Genomic DNA, 23,318 nt, shown 5'->3' with positions numbered 1-23,318 from the left:
AACATCAACTACAATTTACAACATTATGGAATTGACATGGTTTTGAGAGATGGTCTCCCCAGGAAACTGTTGAACTTATCTGGACAATAAGGTGCGGGACTTTATGCTTGGTATATGCTTGCAATGAAAGAATCTCAACTGAATTTGAATTGTGGAATGCAACAAGGTGGAGGAATCCACCACGGGGGGGGGGGGCGATTTGGGGAGGGGTGGGTGGGGAATCCCAGTGCCTATAAAACTGTGTCACATAATGCAATATAATCAATAAAAAAAAACAGTGAACAGTATGCTGGTTAAGAAATTAGGTAAGGCGATTCCAGGTGGGTGATGCTATGTTCTAGCTGGTTCCTAAGTAGGGCTAGAAACAGCCTGCCCAGGCACAGAGAACCAGAACCAGGGGCAAGTGCAGAAGAGAAGCATTTGCAGGGATCAACCAAGTCACCTTTACACTTAATAGTTTTTGGAAAAGGATCAGGGGCTTGAAATAAAACTCTTTTCCAAAAACATGAGATCACCGAGTTGTGGTCTCACTGTTCTAAGTGTCACAGCCCTTTCCTCCTGGTCTGTGTATTTCTTTTCGTAGGAAAGGCCGGAGTGAGAGAAGTCTTTAGAGAGGCGGCTACATGTTGCACTTCAAGCAATATCTTATTCTAAAGCTAACAGGAGAAAGCCTTTCCCTCATGCAGAATTTCACAATTAACAGCTTCCCTGTCAGTCCGTCTAACGTCACCCATCAGTTGCTATCTTAATGGATGTTGCTATTTAGCCTCATAGCCACAAATGCAGTAGCCAGTTTTTGCAGTAGCCAAACTAACTGTGTCACCTCTGCACCTGAAACAGATTGGCATGTCCCATTGGGTGGCCTTGAGTTACCGCCCTGAGCACCCATTCTCTAAGATTCTATCCTATGGTACCTGCCGAGCTCTCAGACACAGCTGGAGGGGTTGTGTGGGTGGAGGGTCTCTGAAGTGAAGTGGGACTGCTCCCAGGGTAGCTAATGATGAAGCCTGAAGACTGAAGGTCACAGAGGATACAGCAGGAAGTAGGGCAGCCCTGGTACCCCATCAGATCAAGATTACAGTAGGAACTCTGGTTGGCACCAGGGCTGAGGATCTACTCTGTGAAAACAGGCAGCAGAGTGAGGATTTACAGCCCTGTCTCTGCTCATTAGGCCCATGTTCCTCTTGGTGTACCAGCCGCTAATCATCTGAATTCCCTGGTCTGGGAAACAAAGAAACCTTCCTGCTGATTCTCTGTTCCCAAGAGACTATGTGGAAGTCAGGTGAGTTGAGCATTTATTGCCCCTATTCTGGGAGCTCTGCTGCATCCCAGAGGTCAAAGCTCAAAGGCAAACTCCTTCTTGGCTGATTTTTCCTCCCAAACGACCTATTCTGATTGCATCCTCAGTATCTCCAGTCTAGAGTTATGCTGGGTCCACTGCCCCTGATGTCGGCATAAGGTTGTCAGTTCCCTCTTCTCAAAGGGGAAGAAACTCTCTATTTGACTCAGAACCGGCAGCCCTTAGTATCTGGGAAGTAGAAATTACATTGGCAGTTAAGAGCACTCATTGAGTTCCTCATTATTCAGCATTTGGTAACACAAAGTGATGTATTAATTCTGTCATATTTTTCATCAATGCATGATTAGTTTGAAACCTGCCATATAGTATATGGATATACATTGTTTTAAGAACAAATGGGTAATTGATGCATCAATCACCTAAAGAGTTACCATTTATTAGCATTAGCAACCTACAGAAACTAGTGTTTTTTAAATATATGATGCATTATTACTAACTTGTGGCCCCCTCCTGTGATAAACCACTTAATTTACATTACAATGAAGCGCTTAATGCCTCACCAAATGAAGTTAAGCACCTAGAAGGTAAAATGATTCTAGTTCAATACAAGAACAGACAAAACTATAAACAATAATCAGGTGGGGAAGTATGACCATGACCCCATGTACAGTCCATCTCCAAGTATTCACATTGCATTGAAAAGATAACAGGATGACTTTATTAAACTTTGCTTTGATAAGTGCATAAGACACAGATTGACAAACCAGATTTGTAGCAATAGTCATGTCTTGCATTTTTTTTTAATATTAGCTCCCAAATCTAAGGCAGAACATGCAGTACTTGTCTTTTAGTGCCCAGGTTATTTCAACAATGTCCTCTGGTTTCAGGCATTTTGTTGCAAAATATAGAACTTTGCTCTTCCTACTAGCTGAATACTATCCCACTGTGTCTTTTTACCACATCTGTTTTATTCAATCACCTGATGATGAATGCCTTGTTTGATTCTATATTTTGTGTTGTAAACAGCACAGTTCTAAGCATGACATCACAGGTATATGTTTGATACAAGGTGCCCATGTCCTTAAGGGATGTGTATCCTAAGGTGAGATTGTTGGATCAGATGAAAAAAAAATGCCTGTGAGATAGATACCTCGAAAGAAATCTTGTCTTTTTTCAATAAATTCAGTGACCTGGAGACCAATTCACATACTGAAATAAGCAAATACAAAAAAAGACGAAATTATTTGTTAGCTAAAATAGAATTTTAAAAGTACAGGAATCCATTGTAAAAAGTAGTATGGTCAGTATAAATATACAAATGGAATTGAAAGATATTTTGGCACATAGACAATCACTTCATTAACATCCATCTCCCCATGGAACTTTTTTGATTCCCCTTGTGTTTCTGGAAAAAGGCTGAAAATAAATGTGGAAAAATGAAAAAACATCAGAAAGAAAGTGTGTTGAGCTGCAGAGATAACACACAGTGCAATGCAATGGGTCATTCATTTGCAGTGTACACACAGAAAGTATTAATAATAACAATAATAAAAATCAAGACAGTTAATAGATTAAGCAAGCTCTGCTTCTTCGTCTAATAAATGAATCAGAGTGTCTGACACTGAGACTTGAGGTATGAGGTCATTGACACCCATCAGCGCCAAAGCCATGCGATCCAATGTAGCTTATGAACTAATAATCTTGTCAGAGCCTTCTTCATGTCTGTGCTCCTCAGGCTGTAGATGAAGGGGTTCAGCATGGGGTGGCTACTGTGTACATCACCGAGGCTGCTGCAGTTGAAGCTGAACTTGGAGGCAGAGCTGGCACTGAGGTAGACACCAATGACTGTGCCATAAAATAGGGAGACAACCAAGAGATGAGAGGTACAGGTGGAAAAGGCCTTATACTTCCCTGAGCTGATGAGATGGTGGCGATGGAGCAAATGATCTTAGAGTAGGAGAGCAGGATCCCAGCCAGGGGACCTCCCAACAGCAGCACAGATATAATATAAATCATGAGACCATTAAGAAAAGTGTCAGAACAGGCTCTGTGGACCACCTGATTCGACTCACAGAAAAAGTGAGGAATATCCACATGTGTGCAGAAGCTCAGCCTCAAAACCATTAAGATGTGTAGCATGGCATTCAATACATCGATGCCCCAGCACACCAGAACCAGTTGCACACAGAGCCAGGAGTTCATGATGCCCATGTAATGCAGGGCGTGACAGATGGCCACATAATGGTTGTAGGCCATCTCTGTCAGGAGAAAATTATCCAGACTTCCAAAGAGGAGAAAGAAGAACATCTGTGTGAGACAGCCTGTATAGCTGATGGCTCTGCTCTGCCTCTTGATGTTCACCAAGCTTTTAGGGATGGCGGTGGAGGTGAAGCAGATGTCCACCAAGGACAGGTTGGTGAGGAAGAAGTACATGGGTGTGTGGAGATGTGGGTCTGAGAGAATTGCCAGGACGATGAGCAGGTTTCCACTGACAGTGACCAGGTACATGGAGAGGAACAGCCCAAAGATGAGAGGTTGCAGGGCTGGGTCCTCTGAGAATCCCAGGAGAAGGAATTCTGAAAGCTGAGTTTGGTTTCTCAGTGTTTTGTGGTGCATATCACTACCAGGAACCAATAGTTCAACCTGAATCATGTTCATATAAAGTAGACTTACCCAAAGGAGCAGAAATCCATAATTCATGTTTTTCCATTGAGAATGTGGCTCCCACATTTGGAGATGGCTCAGTTCCCATTAGCCCTTCCTAGAGGGATCAATGAGCAAGGATTTTTTCCCACCATCAGTTCTTTCCTAAAGAATCAAATATTTCTAACATTTAAAGAACCACAGGTTCTTTGACCACTTGACAAATATCTATCCTTTAGTAATTACAAATGCACCATTGATTTTCCAATTAAGTGCATGAACAAAAAGCAGGAGAAGCAGTGCATAATATATGGTTTCATGTATCTTAGGAAATCCTGGGATTCAGTTATGATTACGAATGATAAGGTGACTTTCAGCCACATGCTGCAACTGAAGGCAGAAGTGGTATGACTTTGAGTAAATGAATCAGTCATGTTGGCAATGAGGAATCCCAATGGGTGTCACAGGATAAGAAAAACTCAACAGGGAGCAGGTTGGAAATATATATAGGTATGACTTACTAAAACTCAGTTTGCAGAACCAAACATTTGCTGATTTAATGACATTGGGTTTAAAACTGAGAATCCATTACTGATTCTGACAGCAGAAAACTATAGGCTTTCACGAGTTCTCTAAATTTCCCTGAGAGGGTCCATGACAATGTCTTGGAAAATACAGCTGACAAATTCACTTATTGTTATGCATACATTTTGTAAGATAGAGTTTTCCAAGTTTTGATGACCTTTCCCAAGTTTGGATTAAGATATTTTTTCACCAGACATTTTGGAACATAATAACGTACCTTCTAAATTTATTATTATTTGCACTGAAGTACATTCAAGTACACATCAAAGGATTCCATGGCAGAAAAGGAGCAATAGCGATGGCCAATTTTGTAGATAAGAAGTGCCTTCACACTGTAAAACTGATGAAACCTCACTCCATCCACCACATGTCCCTCCACACAGGACACTCCTCCTGTCCTTTTCCAGATCTACAAATGCTGCAAAGTTGGCCATGTGCACACTCAGCAGCTTATGCCTCTCACTGTCCATTAGAATCAATCTTTTCTTATCCTCATTTCTAAACAGCCATCACCATTGCCCTAGGAGAACCAGCATTTTCCTGCCCTTTGATTATCATGAAAAAATGCGTTTGTTAGATTAAGTATAGTAGTCAACAATCCCCTACCTGTCTGGGGTGCTAGCTATGTTGGATCAACTGTTTCTTAAAAACAGCGAAAGCTCTCTGTGTCCACCGCCTGGAATCCCTCTTGCACTGTTTGCCAGGCTCACCAGCATGGGAACTCTATGACTTAAGTGTTTGTAGGGATGCCCAAATCCCTCCCTGGATGGTGGATGCTGCAGACTGAAGCTTGGTTCCAGGCACAGAGAGAGAAAGAGGGAAGCACTGGTCCCTGAGCCAGAATCAGGACCCCAAATGCAACAAGCAGGCTGCTTCTAGCCCAACGTTGCGCAGTCTGAGGGACCACAGCAAAGGAGCTCCTTAAAGCTCCTGACACCTGCTCATTAGTCAGCTCCATGAACTCCAGGCACCTGCTGGCCTCAAGGGACTCTGGCCATGACAGAAAGCTGTGTTCTTGCAGGTGTTTCCCAAGAGACCATGATGGACTCAGGTGAATCCTCTTTCTCTCTCTCCTGCTCTGTGACAAACACAAATAGCTGCCATTTAGTTCCTCACCTTAAAATGTTTTGCTTAGTGAGACAAGCCAGTTCCCCAAAGACAATTATCATGTGTCCCTTAGTATGTCATATTTAGCGTTGAACACAAAAATTATGTAGAAATGGAAAGCATCTTGAGATTTGATTGTTGTTCCTACTCCTGGGAAAATGCAATTTCTCTAAGTTTTTACTTGTTGAATATGATGGTTTGTGGTGCACTAAGCTTGTGCCAAGTAAGTTGTCATTAATGCTTTTTAAGTGTAAGTTGCAATAATTCAATATATATTTCCAATTAGAGGTATAATTTTTTTCAGTACTTATATAGGATAATGTATAAGGAGATGGAAAGGTAATTACCGTGACTTGACTATTACACATTGTTCACACATATCAATTATTATATACTCTAAACAAGTAGAAACATGTCCTGTCATTTAAAATAAATAAATTTAAATATTGAAAGGTGTATTTAAAAACAAAATAAAATCTTATACTATTCAGTTATTTTATTTTAACATATGAAAAATACTTTTATTTTAAATTATTTTGTAGTAACCTATACTCAGTTAAGCCCTGACAAACTTATACTTATGATATCTAGCATATGGGTTCCACATATACTTGCATAATCAGCTTAGTTGTGCTACTGCTTAACATGTGACCTACATTGAAATATGGTAGAGAGAATATAAATGGATCAGTGATTCAATAAAATGTCATCTCTAACATTTGAGCAACGAATTTCAGAAAGTCTAACTATTCATCTTGGATTTTCTCATTCAGGTATTGCATTGCTGGATGTGTTTTTTTTTTTTTCTTTACTAAACACAGGGCATAGGAAAGCTTGAGGGTATTCAGTCTGAAAGTTTAATTTATTTGGAGGCCTTCAATGTAACTCATACCATGAATAAGTTCAAAAAGATATCAAGAAAAATCAGTATCCACACAGCAGTGTTAACATTCCAACTTTGTAAAAAACTTTGTCTTCTCTTTTTTTATTCTTATTTCATTCATGTTTTTGTAAGTTTTCTATTTTTCTTCCTGTGGTTGATTTTATCTTATGGATTTTCATTTAAGAGGAAGCACAGTAAATATATTAGAGACTATCATACTGAGATCTGAAGCTTCAATGAACATGTATCTCTACTTCCAAATGAAGGATTGATTCCCGATCAAACTGTTCAATGTATCTTGAAAATAGGATGCTGGACCGTGTGCTATTGTCCAACCTTACATTATTAGGATATGATTAAATAGCAGAATGATGGACTTATGAATTTTTTGAGGGACTATGCTATTGTAATAGGTTAGGGGAAATCAATGGGGGGATTTGTAGAGATGAGATGGAGAATATCAAAGCCTATGGAACTGTATCATAACATAATAATAAAAAATAATGAATACAAAAATAATTTCTAAATAGAAAGAACTGCTTAGGCTATGATTCCTGCTTCTGCTTCCAGGAAACCCTGAATTCTCTAATTTTTTATTTGTTGAATAAGATGGTTATTGGTGCACTAAATTTTAACTATCCAGGGGAGTGAGAAAGTAATTTTTCAAAAATTGAGGAATAAATGATGGAAAGAATGAGGGAAATTGAGTTAGGGAAGGAAGGGAGCATAGGCAGGATGATGTCTTTGCAATTGCATCTGCCAAGTTTAATCCAAACTCACCAAGAGCTAAAAGCCAAAATTATTACACACACACACACACACACACACACACACACACACACACACACATTCATTGAGGAAGAATTAATTTCCTTTACCAAAAGAAACAGAAGAATTTACATATCTCCTAAAAGTGAAAATCACTCTCTCTTTATTGAGTTTTATTATAGACATAAAAACATGAAACAAGTTGCATGATTTATTGCTGAATCCCTCAAATGGAATTCCACATGTATGCGGCTGGAACAAATAGAACACAGCCTAATAACTTTTCTCTGCACGAAGACAGGGTTAAGCTCTTATGACTGTAGTAGACTACATTTGATAATACACACACAGGAACTTCAAACAGTTCAAGTAAAAGTGAAATTCAATGACAGGTTTTTGAGGCCTGCGTTGTAACATTGTCCTCCCACATTGCAGCACCTGTTCAAGTCCCAGCTGCTTAGCCTACATGTAACTACTGGCCAGTGCACATGGGAAGAAGGCAAAATTCTATTCAAGAGCTTGAGTCATTCACACCCCATGTGGGAGACACAGGTGGAATTTGTGGTTCTGAATTCAGCACTCAGCCACTGAGATGTTTTGGGGTGTGAAGCATAAGAGAGAACTCCCTCTCTGTATCTCCCTTCCTTTGGTTAATCTGCCTCCTGATGTTCAACTAAATCAGTTCAGTTAGTTCAGTGTTGGAGCATCCAGGACCTGGGACCAGCACTGACATTGGCCGGAGTATGTCATGCAACGTCACAGGTCTAATACAGGATGGAGGAAGAGAACACATCTCAGGAGACCAATTCTGAAAGGCAATTACCACAGCCACACAGAGACCCTCAAATGAAATTCAGAAACATGACCAAAGACTTCAGAACCATGGAGCCTGAGCTTCAGCATGAGTTTCTATTGCACCATTCCACTCTGTCACAAGATACCATCTCAAACTTTGTTTTTATTGTGGGATGGCTCTTTTGTACCAAAGGATAACATACAATAACCAAAGTGATCAGAACAGAACAGGGTCATCATAGTCTGGTGATTTTTATTGTGGCTTTGGTTCCCATAATGGATGATAGTATTTATTTTTTTTATTTTTTTAAATTATTTATTATTTAACTTCATTAATTACATTGTATTATGTGACACAGTTACATAGATACTTGGGTTCTCCCCACCCCTCCCCAAACCCTCCCACCATGGTGGATTCCTCCACCTTGTTGCATAACCACAGCTCAAGTTCAGTTGAGATTCCCCCATTGCAAGCGTATACCAAACATAGAGTCCAGCATCTTATTGTCCAGTCAAGTTCAACGGCTTCTTAGGTATACCCTTTCTGGTCTGATGACAGAGCCAGCAGAGTATCATCCCAGTCAATTGAAAGCTCCAACATACCATCAGCAAAAATTTACATCATTATGGAATTCATTGACATAGTAATGAGTAACCAATATGGTAAAAGTAAATGCGAGTTCCCAGCCACCTTCTGTGACCACCTCACCAATACTTCAATTTAGTTTATACACAACATATAACATTCAAAACATAACATGCTATACATAACATCATATCATCTTAAATTAAGGCAAACATGTGGTATTTAACCTTTTGGGATTGGCTCATTTCCCTTAGCATTATGGTTTCCAGTTTGGCCCATTTGGCCACAAAGAACTGCATTTTGTTTTTTTTAATAGCTGAGTAGTATTCCATGGGGTAGATGAACCATAACTTTCTTATCCAATCCTCTGTTGATGGGCATTTTGGTTGCTTCCGTGTTTTTGCAATTCAAAATAACAGAGAAAAGTATGAAATATCTGGGAATAAATCTAACCAAAAATGTAGGAGACTTATTTGAAGAAAACTACAAACTACTTAAAAAAGAAATTGAACAAGACCTCAAAAGATGGAGTAACATCCCATGCTCCTGGATAGGTAAAATCAATATCATTAAAATGTCTATACTACCAAAAGCAATATATACATTCAACGCAATCCCAATCAAATTGCCCAAAACATTCTTCATGGAACTGGAAACAATGATCCAAAGGTTCATCTGGAAGCACAAAAAAAAACCACGGATAGCTAGAACCATCCTGAAGAACAGGAAGTTAGCAGGGGGAAATCACAGTTCCGGACCTCTGGACATACTATAGGGCAGTGGTTATCAAAACAGCGTGGTACTGGCACAAAGATAGAGAGGAAGATCAATGGAGCAGAATAGAAACACCAGAAGGAAACCCACACAGATACAGCCAAATAATCTTTGACAAAAAGACAAACGACAATCCAGGCAAATGGGAAGGTCTGTTCAATAAATGCTGTTGGGACAACTGGTCAATAGCCTGCAGAAACAAAAAACTAGATCCACATCTCTCACCATACACTAAGATCAGATCTAAATGGATAACAGATCTAAACCTACATCCAGAAACCTTCAAACTTTTGGAAGAAAATTTTGGAAGATAGTATTTATAAACGATATGTTGCTCAAGTTCACTTATACTCTTCTATTACAAAGATGGGACATGTTGGAAGTTTTAAGGGAATCAGAAACATTAGAGAAACACACAATAGAGCAAGAACATGTGAGATCCTGACGCACTGGAGGAGAGCTCGAGCTGTATGTGAGTTGATGTTGTTACAGAGATCCCTGAGCCTGAACGTGCAGTGGAATGGATAATGTCCATGTGGCTCCCTCAGCTTCTCCGTTCCTCTCCTGAAGTGGCTGTGCTGGACTCAAGAAGAGAGGGCTGTCTCCTCCATTGCAGGCAAGGAGGCAAAGTCAGAGACCTCTCTGGAACTTTCCAAGCAGGTGCACAAAGAATATTCAAAGAAAAAGCACATTCACCAACCATTCACCCAATCCCAGACTCCTACTCCTGGACCACAAGACCCTTTCAGCACAACCTACTTGGACACAGGAGAGCAGAATACTATCACACACAAGCTATCTGTGATGGAAAATTGTACTTCCTTTATTGCACATGTTTTCTGATTCCTACCCTATTTAAAGAAAATCTCTTTGACTGACACTATCCTGGACAGGCATGAGAATGTTAGGAGTAACAGTCTCATTTTTGTGAATAAGTTATATCTGAGAATGCAGATTGCATACTTGGTTTCCAGGACAAGATTATACACTAGAAAGAAACCAACTTAGTACTCACACACTAAATTCTGGTATCAAAGTCTGTGCTGTTTGGGAGTAGGATGCACATAGGAATGATAGACAAAGATCAGAGTTTCATCCTACCCTAAAATTGAATACATGGTATCCCACGCCATAGTAGGTGTCCACAGAGCCTGATTCAGTGGTGTCCACAGAATTCATTTAATGTAATGAACCTAAAGTGCACGTTATCTGAAAAATAAACTACTAAACTAAGAAGGACAACACTGAATAGTGTCATGGATGGTATTTGACAAGAAGTTGTATCCTGAGACTTGTGGACATCTCAGTTCTGTATACTAAAACTTCATGAAGTTCAAAGAGCATGTGTGATGGTTATACTAATGAAGATTCCCATCAACCATGCATGTGGTATGCATATATGATGCAAGACCACACAGTCATCAAAAAGACAATGAAATCTTATCATTTTGCATTAAATTTTGTATAACATAAGAGCATTATGCATACCGATCCCAGTGCCTGCACCATCACCTTGCATCCACCAGGATCCCATATAGGCACCAGTTCCTATCCTGGCTGCCCCAATTCTCACCCAGCTACTTGTTTGTATCCTGGGAAAGCAATAGAGAACAGCCCAAAGCCTTGGGACCCTGCAGCTGTGTGGGAGACCTGAGAAGGCTCCTGGCTCCTGACTCTTGGCTTTGGATGGGCTCAGGTCTGGCCATTGTGGCCACTTGCAAGTGAAGCAGCTGATGAAAGATCTTTCTTTATGTATATCTTTCTTTCTATAAATGTGCATTTCCAATGGAAAAAAAACCTAAAAAAATAGAATACATCATTTAAGTATTGGTAGCATTTCAAGGTGCAAATGTATTTACCTAAGGGGTGGAAATCCACTCCTATGGCATCTGGGATGGTCACAGCGTGCAAGGAAATGAAATAGATCCAGGTCCAGAAATTGAGACTCAAACATAATGACAAGACATCAAACACACAAACACATTACACCCCACATAATTAGGACAAGTCACGGAATTAGCAAAAGACATGGAATCAGGGTTATTAAATAAACCAGCTTTAGATGCTCGTGTGCTGCAAGTCTTGGAAATGAGCTAGCATTTCTTATATTTATTCTGACATTAGCAGTATTGTTGACACATGGCTGATTTTTCAGTTGCAAGGCGCTAATCAGTACAACAGACAAGAAGGGAAACATGCTTAGAATCTTCTCACAGTGCTGTAGGCCAAATGGGAGTTTTCAAATAGTTCTGATTCAATGTTAGGAAGTGATTAGGGAAAAATACCAGTGGTGGAGAATGGAGGAAGGTTGGTGAGTTCCTTGAGTGGTACCGAGAGCTTGAAATCAACATAATGGGAAATCCAGGATAGAAACAGAGGAGACAATTATGCTTTTGAAAGTGATTCCTCTAGTAAGGGTTTCTGGCTTTGAAGTTTTGATTCTTGCAATCTTTGTCACTTCTTCAGCAGTTCCTTTCAGAGCCCTCTTGATGTCTTCATTCCTGAGACTGTAGATGAAGGGGTTCAGCATGGGGGTGACCATGGTCTACATCACCAAGGTCGTGACTGTTGAGTGTGAGTTGTGTGCAGCCACAGAACTGAGGTACACACCCAGTCCTGTGCCATAAAACAAGGAGACGACAGAGAGGTGAGAGACACAGGTGGAAAAAGCTTTATACTTGCCCTGAGCTGAGGTGATGGCATGGATGGTGGAGACAATTTTAGAGTAGGATAACAGGATCCCGGCCAGGGGCCCATATCCCATAAGCACAGACACACCATGGATCATCAGGTCATTGAGAAAGGTGTCAGAACAGGTTCTGTGGACCACCTGGTCCAGTTCACAGAAAAAAATGTGGGATTTCTATGTCTGCAGAAAGACAGTCGTAAAAGCTTTAAGCTGTGCAAAAAGGCGTGCAGGAGACTAATGGTCCAGCAGACCAGAAGCAGCTGCACACAGAGCTAAGGGTTCATAATGACCATGTAGTGCAGGGGGTGACAGATGGCCACAAACCGGTCATAGGCCAGGACAACGAGGAGGCAGTTGTCCAACCCAATGAAAAAAGGAAGAGGAACATCTGTGTGATGCAGCCTGCATAGCTGATGGCTCTGCTCTGCGTCTGGATGTTCACCAGCATCTGGGGGATGGCGGTGGAGGTGAAGCAGATATCCACCAAGGACAGGTTGGTGAGGAAGAAGTACATGGGTGTGTGGAGGTGTGGGTCTGAGAGGATGGCCAGTACTATAAACAGGTTCCCACTTACAGTGACCAGGTACATGGAGAGGAAGAGCCCAAAGATGAAAGGCTGCAGTGCTGGTCCTTAGTGAATCCCAGGAGAAATAGTTTTGACAAATGGGTTTCATTGCCTGGTTCCATGTGATCAAAGTGACAACTAGAATGGGAACATAAAAACCTGATTGTGTTTGCAAGTCACCATTCACACTGCTGATGTATAGAATCCATGCTGTACTGTCACAACATGATATCCGTATTCTCGGGTGGTTCTGACTCAGTTTCTGAGACTCTGTTCATTGAACAGTGTTTTCTTCTTCTCACTGGCCAGATTTCATGTTCAGGCTCTGTTCTTCTACCTGGGGAAGGTGCAGATAGTGGGTTAGGAAGTCTGGTTTTTTGGTATCTATATGGGGGACCTGGATGGAATTCCCAACTGCTGGCTGTGGTCTGGAGCTGTTACTACTGTCACTGAATTTTGCCAGCAGACAATCATAATATCTCTCTCTCCCCCACTGGTATTTGGGTGAGTGAGCTAGTAGAGTCTCCCTTTCTTTCTCTTACTCTCTCTCTCTCTCGTTTTCAAATAAAGTCAGAACAGAGCAGGCACATTTTTTACGACAGAAAATAAGCTGCTTTTCATCTATATCCCTTGAGAGTTGTCACCCTGCCTTTCCCTTCTTTTTCATCCTTAACATGCTGGCATCCTTGTTCTGCCAGCACATCCACAGATTCCTTTCATTGTCTGCCGTAAGAATGCACACTTCTGTTCTTCGATACCACAAGCAAATACAGTGCATGCTGCATGAAGCTGACTCATGCACACTCTATGTCTTTATGGATCGTGGACTGGCCTGGCCACCTGGGGACTGCAGCTGAGTGTTCTCAGCTCCCTCTCTGAGACTTTCTTGCAGTGTCCACTGGGTTCTCAGACTCACTGGGATGGGCTTCCTGGAAGGAACTGGGATTCCTCTCTGGGTGACTGATGACAGAGACTGGGGTTGTTTCCTGGAAATATAGTGGAGGTAATAAAGGACTCAAAACAACCAGAGCATCTTTCTCCCATTTCCAGCCATGCGGTGCATACCTTTAGAGACAGAAGCCAGACAATGTTCACAGCTCTCTGCCTCTGCTTCTCAGGCACGTCTCTGTCATTGTGTTCCCTCCTCGGGCACCCCATTTATCCCGTGGGATCACTGTTCCATGCAGAAAGGAATGTCCCTGCTGGTTCTGTGTTCCCCGGAGACCAAATTAGGAATGATGTCAAATGAACGCCTGATTCTTCCTGCTCTGTGAATTCTGCTTCCCAGAGGGCACATCTCCTTGATGTTTATTTTTCTAAAGTTAACTGTTTGTGCAAGGCCTAAGAGAAAACAGAAAGTATTAAGTTCCCTAAGGAACACAGTTTTGATGTCTGCAAGGCATGTTCTTTGAGAAGAGGAAAAATTGCAGTGGCTTCTTGGTGCAGCCAAGAAGATGTCATTGAGATGTCCACCACTCACAGTGAAGTCCCTGGGGTTAAATCCAGATCCTGCTTCTAATTCAGGGCCTGCTGTGACACATGGTCAGAGGAAGCAGGTGATGGTTTGAGTGGCTGGGTCCCTGACCCTCACCTGGGAGACCGACTGGATTCGGGGCTCTTGGTCCCGGCTTTGCCCACTTTGGCTGCTGTTAGCATTGGGATTGAAGCAGCATGCGGAAGATTTATTTTCCTTTCACATAGTCATTTAATTGTTAATTCAATGCTAAAAATAACATTTAATGAGAATAACAAGAAATTATAGGACAAATGGAAACATGTTATTCAGTTCCTCAGTACTAGGTACTTATCAGTTAGAAGAGATTCTCATATTTGTAGATTTTCATCTTTATCCTACAGTTAATTGGGATGATGTAATGTTTGGGTGTGGGTATGTGTTGGTGTCATGATCTGATCATTGGCTTTTCCAGCACCCTAAACACTGATCATTTTTTCCACCTGGGATCTTTGGAATCCTCTCTTTTCTGGCTATCTGGAAATACAGAGTTCATTATTGTTAACTGTAGCCAACCAACTGAACCATAGACACTAGAACTTAGTCCTCATGTCCAGCTATGACCTCATGCCCATTGGCCAGCGTCTGCCCATCCTTCCCTCCAGCCTACTTTCGAAGGCCTTTGCTAACCACTGCTGCACCGTCTCCTTTATGAAACCCACTTGATACAATTCTAGTTAGGAGTGAGATTCAGGGGTTCTCTTTCTGTGTTGGCTCATTTCATTTATCACAAGGTCCCACACAGGCATTGATGACGTCTGGTGAGAGTTCTTTTTTAGGACTGAACAGAATTTTGTTTCATTTAATTCCAACATTTAGAAACCATTCATGCATTGATAGGGACATGAGACTTGATTTCACAACTTGAGTACGATGCATAATGCTTCCAAGGATGTGGGAGCTCAGGGATCTCTTAGAAATCCAAGCTTCATTTTCTTTGGACATATATCCTGTAGAGATATTGTTTGTTGGGCAATGTCAGGTCAGTTTTATTTATATTTTCAAAAAAAAAATCCCAGCTCTTCATTTTATTGATTTTTAAAAATCTTCTGTAGTTTCAATGTCGCGTTTCCCTCTAATTTGAATGATTTCTTTACTCTGTTAAATTTGGTTTTGCTTTTTGTTCTGTTTCTAGTTCCTTGAGATAGATTGATAGATCATTTACTTGATCCCTTTATACTTGATGTAGGCACCAGCAGCTGTGAGCTTTTCTCTTCATGTTGCATTCTGGATCCCACAGTGATTGGTCTGCTTTATTGTGATCTTCATGAATGTCTAGGAACTTTTTATTTTCCTTTTGATTTTTCTGTGACCCACTGTTCATTTGGGAGCACAGGACTCAGTCTCTGTGTGTTTGTATGCTTTGCAGAGTTCCTTATGTTATGCATTTCAAGTCTCTTTGCCTTGCCATAGGAAATGGTATATGGTGTGATTATTATTATTATTTTGGCCTAACAGATGGTCTACTTTAGAGAATGTGTCACACACTGGTGAAAAAATATGAAATGTGAAAAAATATGAAATGTGATGTAGGTATCAGTTAGAGCCATTTGATTAAGAGTGTGAATTCCCCTAAGATTTTTCTTAGTCTCAAATCCAAATGATTCTCCTGGAAAGTATTATCTCCTTCACCCCTTCTACCAAGACCACACAAGGTATCAGTTCTATTCTTTGTAGCATCAGAATATTTTTTTTTCTGGGAGATATACCTCAAACAACACTTCTCTTCAGGCAGAGCAAAACAAGCCAGGACCCAGAGGTCAGTCAGGTCTCTTAGCGAGGGCTGTGGTGGTAAGAACTCCACTCCTACTTCTATGGCTGATGCTCTGCTTGTGCACTGGTGTGATGCTCCAGTTAGAACCATAGTCAGGCCTCTTCATTTGCATTCTGCTGGGGAATGCAGCTAGACTGGATAGCATCTCACCAGCTGCAGCTCATGCTCCTCTCTCAGGTTGTCCTGAAATGGTCCCCATCAACACCATCTTGTACCCAGGATGTCACCTACAGCAGCTTCCCATATGATATGCCTGTGGAAGCATCTTCTCTCAGCCATAAGCATTCCCATGGCAAAAAAAGTACATGGAACAGGTGAACAGGGCTGGGCTAAATAGCTTTCACCAGTAATTATTTCTTCATCTAGCAAACTGAATTATCCCTGTGAGTCTGAAAATCATTTACTTTATAGGATGCAAAATTTAGTGCTAGCTTTTGCATTTCTGCTTTTGATTAAATTATTTCAATAATGAGAACTTTACAGATTACCTTGATGTGTGTGTGTGTGTGTGTGTGTGTGTGTGTGTGTGTGTGTGTATTTTTTTGAGGGATGGTTAAAATGTATAAATGTCATGTTATAGATCTCTAAGATCACCTTATTGGGAATCCTGATGGGTTTTTCAAATCAGAGGATTGCTTTGCCTCATTAGAATTAATAACTCATTTTGTCTACAGGTATTTCTTTTGTTCAGATCTCATTATTTCCAATCATGACTTTACTCTTTTCTGATTAAATCGATTGCTAGAAGGTGCATCCACAATGCCAGGTTGAGAATCTTTTTTTTTAATCCACTCATCATCGTCTCCTTTTCCCTCCTGGATCCAACATCTTGATATAAGTGATGGGTGAACTTGAGACAATATTTCCTGCTCACATTTTAAGAGAATTTGAGATGTGTCCTTTGTTTTTTGGACCCTTGACAATTGATCTTGTACTATTTGCTTTTGTAGATGAAGAGTGGCATTAATTTTTTTCTCTTCAAAAGTAAAAGCAATTGCATTTAATACAGCTGTATTTGCCAGGATCCTTAACCTAAGTAGTTTCTATTGCTATTCATTGTTCTATAATTCCTATTTTAAAAACTTCTACTGAGATCACAGTTTTGGCTTAGTACGAACGTCACTAACTGAAATCTCAGCGTCCCATTTGGGGGCCAGTTGGAGTGATGGATGCTCAACTTCTGATCCAGTCCCCTACTAGTGACCTGGAAAAAGCACAGGAGATGGCTCTGATGTGGGTCTTTGCTGCTCCCAGGGGAGAAGTTTATGGAGCTCCTGACTCATGGCTCCAGCCTGGTGCAGTCCTGGCTGGTGCAGCCATGTGGAGGGTGAATGAGTGGAGGGAAGATTCTCTTTCTGTCTCAACCTCTTTTCCCTTGGTAATTCTGACACTGAATATAAATACATGTTCCAAAAAAATCTTCTGCTGGAAAAACCATTGGCTGTAGCAGTTAGGACATGCGAGGCATCTACATTTCCTTTCACAGTGCTTAGGTTGAAGACCAAGCTCCACTGCAGAGTCCAGCATCCTTCAAAAGCACACACTTGAAGGCCAAGAGAACACCTCAAGAACCTGGGGGTTCCAATCACACACTTAGGATACCTGGACTGGCTCACAGGATTCCTGGCCCAACCACAGATGTTGTGGGCATTGGATGAGTGAATCAGCCGGTGCGGGATCTCTGTCTCTTTCTCTTCCTTTCAAATATTAAATAAAACTGAATGAATGAAAAGAATTCACATTCACCCACAGAAGATTTTATTGTTACTTTATTTTTACAAAAAGGACATATGTATTTTTAAATAAGATTCAAGGACAATATAAAATGTGCTATATAATACTATTTAGCCTTACGGAATACTTTCAGCCATAAAAAATATGAAATCCTCTCTTTTGCCACAAAATGGAGGTGACTGGAAACCATCACAGTGAAATAAAGGAGTTCCCAAAGTCAAGTATCATCTGTGATAACCACTACACAGAGTATACACACGTACCCTCCAGGAGTGACATTGGCATTTTGAGAGTCGATTGTGGTTTACAGTCTTTGTTTTCAATGTTGAGGAACAGTGTTTTCTTCCATTTGCAATCTTCGAATTCTTTTTTTTTATTTATTATTTTTAATTCATTAATTACATTGTATTATGTGACACAGTTTCATAGGTACTTGGATTCTCCCCACCCCTCCCCAACCCTCCCACCATGGTGGATTCCTCCACCTTGTTGCATAACCACAGTTCAAACAGACTGTTATGCTCGTGGTCATGAAGAGAATTAACTATTGCACGTTAAAATAAGAAAAGATAAAAAGGAAGCAGCATGGGTAGGGAAAGTGACCAGGAGGAGGGCGGGGTGGGAAGTATCCCTATGCTACTACTCCTATATTGTGAGATCCTTGAAAGTAGGTCACCTTATAGAAGTACAATAATTCACAATAAAAAATTAAGTAAAAATCTGTAAGTCCCATTCATCTCTTCTAACTGACCAACAGTTTTTGATGTGAGTTAAATGACGGTTCTTGATGCCATAATGTTTCGCTTCCTCTAAAAATTGTCATCAAGCTCAGTGCTGTGTTTCACCCCAGAGAAATAACATTCCTTGCTTTTTTTCTTGATTAAGCTATTTTGAGAGATTTTTACCATGGAATCGGCCATGCTGTTCTTTGTTTATGAGAACCTGAAAAGAAGAGACTTGGGGCTTGGCAGCGTGGCCAAGCGGTGTGGCCTAGTGGCTAAAGTCCTTGCCTTGAACGCGCCGGGATCCCATATGGGCACCGGTTCTTATCCTGCCAGCTCCACTTCCCATCCAGCTCCCTGCTTGTGGCCTGGGAAAGCAGTCGAGGATGGACCAATGCGTTGGGACCCTGCACCCATGTGTGAGACCCAGAAGAGGTTCCAGGTTCCTGGCTTCGAATCAGCACAGTACCGGCTGTTGCGGTCACCTGAGGAGTGAATCATCGGACTGAAGATCTTCCTCTCTGTCTCTCCTCCTCTCTGCATATCTGACTTTGTAATAAAAATAAATAAATCTTAAAAAAAAAGAAGAAGAGACTGAGCTCTTTCACCCTATGGTACAGTGTCAACTGGCCATGACACCAGGAGTGGACAACGCTGACCAGGACACAGTAACTGTATCTGGGCATCCCGTGTGAGTGCAGGCACCAAGTACTTGACCATAGTAATTGCTACCTCCTAAAGTCCATAGCAACAGAATCTGTATTGAGAGCAGAACTGGACAGGATCAAAGGGATGCTGATATGGGCCACTGGCTTTCCAACAACAGCCTTTTAAAAACATTTGTGTATTCTTTATTGCAAGCGTAGATTTAGAGAGAAGGAGATAGAGAGAGAAAGATCTGTCTGTTGATTCAGTCCGAAAGTGGCTGCAACAGCCAAAGCCATGTCAATTCAAATCCAGGAGTTTCTTTCAGCCCTCCCAAACAAGTATAGCATTGCAAGGTTTTGGGCAATTCTCTAGTGCTTTCCCAGGCCCCAGGCAGGGAGCTAGATTAGAAGTGGGACATCAGAAACACTATCCATCTATCCATCAGTCACATGATATCCCAGTGCATGCAAGGTGAGAATTTAGCCACTGAGCCATTACACCAACAAATAGCAGCATCTTAACGGCTTCGTAAAACCCCCATCATAGTAATCCCTTCTTGAAGAGGAAGGGTAGTATCAGCTCTTATTTCCCAGATAATAGAACCTGTGATTCTCGGAAAGACATGAAAAGGCCAAGCCACAAGCCACGATAGTGTTATAGCATTTTAGACACTGGAGTAACCAGTATCTGAAATTAAGCAATAAAACTGCTGCGAGAGTTGGTTCTGGGAGGCAGGAGAGTTCACAGGGAAAGAATAATGACAGCTGAGCTCATCCAATTGCTAACCTGGTCACTTGGGAGCACAACATTTTTTTCTGTCCCAGACCAGTGTCCCTGTAGGGAAATCAGAAGTTTAGAGGGAGGTGTGCCTAATGAGCAGAGATGGAGAGCTGTAAATATGTCTTTGCTGTTGTCCATCACGGATATGGTGTCTGGTTGGCTAGCATAAAGCAGCTGCTCATGCCGTTCTGCTCTGAAGCTGTACTCCTTCCTGCTGGTGGGGAGCTCCAGAGCCTCCGTATCCACCATCAGTGACCCGGAGAGGAATTCCAACTGCATACAGAGGCCCTCCTCCCTGACAGCCCATCCTGGTGAGCCTGTGAGCCCACTGTGAACTGCATGAGAGGCTCAGAGAGAGAAGAATGTATGTGCCAGATCCAAACAGGTCAGAGCCAGAGAGAGATGGCACTGTGGCTTTCCTTATTCCCTATGTGGGTCAGTGATGCTGATAGCACGAGTTTTCATAGAAACTGACAACACAGGACTCATGGTTGGCTCTGAAATGATGGGAGCAGAGGTGCAGGCAGAGTGCAGACAGAGGAGCAGCAATTACCTCCAGGAAAAGCAGAACAAGCATTCAATGGCAAAGAAAAATAAGGTGGCAGCTCTGGAGAGACATAGAAGACATGAATGCACACCCTTGGGTTTCTTTCTTTGTATATGTTGGTTTTCATGTATTTAAAAAACAGAAAAACACAGAGAAAGAGACAGGTAGAGATGCACCATACCATGGCTCCCTCACAAATGCAGGTCAGTGGTCTGCTAGGGAAGGACAGGAACTGGAAGCTTCAACTGGGTGCCCCACATCAGCAGCAAAAACCCAAAAAGGGAAGACAGAATTGCTGCCCAGCAGGGTGAAACAGGGATCAAAGTCAGAATTCAACCCCCAAGAATACAACTCACAAGGCTTTGGGCCATCCTCAACTGCCTTCCACAAGCAAGAATCAGACAGAAGTGATGCTCAGGGTTGCTAGCAGGAAGTCACCCCCTTGGGATCAATGATGCTATGCACAGAACAGAGAAATCATCATTCTAACAATTCAATGGGATACATGTATATCAACCATGAGGGCCGGGAATGTGTGCACAGAGAAGTAGGTCTGCGAGTATCACCTCATCCACATGGAACCAGGTAATGAAACACAGCCCTCAGAATTCCTTCTCCTGGGATTCTCAGAAAACCCAACCCTACATCCTCTCATCTTTGGGCTATTCCTCTCCATGTACCTGGTCACTGTCAGTGGGAACCTGCTCATCATCCTGGCCATCCTTTTAGATTCTCACCTCCACACACCCATGAACTTCCGCTTGCTAACCTGTCCTTGATGGACATTGGCTTCACTCCACCACCATCCCCAAATGCTGGAGAATATTCAGACACAGAGCAGAGCCATCAGCTATGCAGGCTGCATCACACAGATGCTTTTCTTCATATTCTTTGTACCACTGGACAACTTTCTTTTGGACTTGATGGTCTATGATCGGTTTGTGGCCATCTGTCACCCCCTGCACTACTTGGTCATTATGAACCCCTGTGTTTGTGTGCAGCTCATTTTGATATCCTGGGTGATCATTGTCCTGAACTCACTTGTTCACAGCTTATTGATGCTGCAGCTGAACTTCTGCAAAGATCTGAAAATTCCCCACTTTTTCTGTGAATTGGACCCGGTAATCCACAGTGCCTGTAATGACACCTTTCTAAATGTTGTGATCATATATGTTACTGCTGTGTTGCTTGTGGGAGTATCCATGTCTGGGGTCCTGTACTCTTATTCCAAGAGCATCTCCTCCATCCATGCCAAATCGTCAGCTCAGGGCAAGTATAAAGCCTTTTCCACCTGTGCCTCTCACCTCTCTGTCATCTCCTTCTTTTATGGTACAGGACTGGGTATGTGCCTCAGTTCAGCTGCTACGCACAACTCACACTCAACAGCCACGACCTTGGTGATGTAGACCATGGTCACCCCCATGCTGAACCCCTTCATCTACAGCCTGAGGAACAGGGACATCAAGAGGGCACTGAGAAGACCTTTGGGGGGACATCATGAGACTGTAGCTTTGGAATGAAGATGTAACTAGAATCTCAGGAATCAAAAATCTTCAAGCCAAATTTCTTTTTCTTTAATCTTTTTAAAAAATACTTATGCTTATTTAATGGCAGGTTTACAGAGAGAAAACAAGAGACCAGAGAAATCTTCCACCAACTGAATTGCTCCCCAAATGGCCACAACGACGACGAAGGGTGGGTTGAACTCAGGAGACTGGAACTTCTGGGTCTAGCATTTATATGCAAGGGCCCGAGGACTCGGGTCAATTATTATATCTGATTTAGATGAAGTGGACAAATTCATGTAGTTCCCAGTACAGATGCAGGAGCAATGTGATATTTCTCACTCCTACCTGCCCATTTTCTCCTTTCTTATTTTTCCAACTCCATGGAAAACATATGAATGTGTTTTTTGAGGGACTTGCTTCTTTCACTGGTTTACAGTTGTACCCATGTTGTTGAAGAAAACGGGATTCCATCCTTGTCCATGCTGGAGTACTTAGCATTCCTGTTTATCCACTCATGATTGGCTGGATGTCTGGCTTGCTTTTGTAGCTCAGCCTTTGAGAGTTGAGCTGCACTTAACATGGGTTCCAAGTAAGCTGCTCCTATGGTGATTTCATTTCTTTTGGGTAAAATTCCAGGGGATTTTCGATCTCATTGTGGAGCAGAATTTTCTCTGACTTTGTTACTAGGGTTTCTCTGTTGTTGAACTCAAACTTTCTAGGTAACTTAAGTTACTCGCCTTTGAACTTCCTCTCATCCCGAGTCTCTCCTCTTCATCTTTGCTGCTCTCCCAAAGTTATTCCTCACGGTAGAAGGGAAACTTTTGGAAATTCCCATCTGCCTTGCAGGACAGTAAGAATATCATCAGAACTTCCCACCCATGGCAAAGATTGTTGTAAGTAATATTTTGTTTTATCATTACCTTTTACTCTTATGGCAAGATGCTTGTGAAAGCTAAGTTATTTTGTGTAGTTTATGGATTTGTGCTGCTGTAAGCACTTTTTCAAGCAGTGTGGATCCCTGCTTGAACATTTATTTAAATAGTGTGAAATTGAATATAGTTTCATCTTCTATTACTTGTCATTGGATTTTATTCTCTCATGTGGCCTCTAGTATCTGTTTCAGTGTCTTGTCCACAGCATCTCCACAGACTCTGTGAAGAATGAGGTGTGGGCCCGGTGGCGTGGGCTAGCATATAAGGTCCTCGCCCTGAACGCACAGGGAACCCATATGGGAGCCGGTTCTAATCCCGGCAGCTCCACTTCCCATCCAGCTCCCTGCTTGTGGCCTGGGAAAGCAGTCGAGGACGGCCCAAAGCCTTGGGTTCCTGCACCCTTGTGGCAGACCTGGAAGAGGTTCCAGGTTCCTGGCTTCCGATCGGCGCACACCAGCCATTGTG

General features: G+C 41.9%; 3 pseudogenes; 1 reads left to right on the top strand and 2 right to left on the bottom strand.

Annotated features, from left to right (window-relative positions):
* Nucleotides 1-3,052: 3,052 nt before the first annotated feature.
* On the bottom strand, nt 3,053-3,952 carry LOC131478087 (olfactory receptor 7A10-like; annotated as a pseudogene).
* Nucleotides 3,953-11,986: 8,034 nt separating this feature from the next.
* On the bottom strand, nt 11,987-12,719 carry LOC131478086 (olfactory receptor 7A10-like; annotated as a pseudogene).
* Nucleotides 12,720-21,225: 8,506 nt separating this feature from the next.
* On the top strand, nt 21,226-21,933 carry LOC101523169 (olfactory receptor 7A10-like; annotated as a pseudogene).
* The last annotated feature ends 1,385 nt before the right edge of the window (nt 21,934-23,318 follow it).

The sequence above is a fragment of the Ochotona princeps genome, chromosome 27 (assembly GCF_030435755.1).
Source record: "Ochotona princeps isolate mOchPri1 chromosome 27, mOchPri1.hap1, whole genome shotgun sequence".
In the NCBI taxonomy this organism is placed as follows: Eukaryota; Metazoa; Chordata; class Mammalia; order Lagomorpha; family Ochotonidae; genus Ochotona; species Ochotona princeps.
The sequence above is the reverse complement of the archived record's forward strand: the minus strand, read 5'-3'. Positions and strand labels throughout refer to the sequence as shown.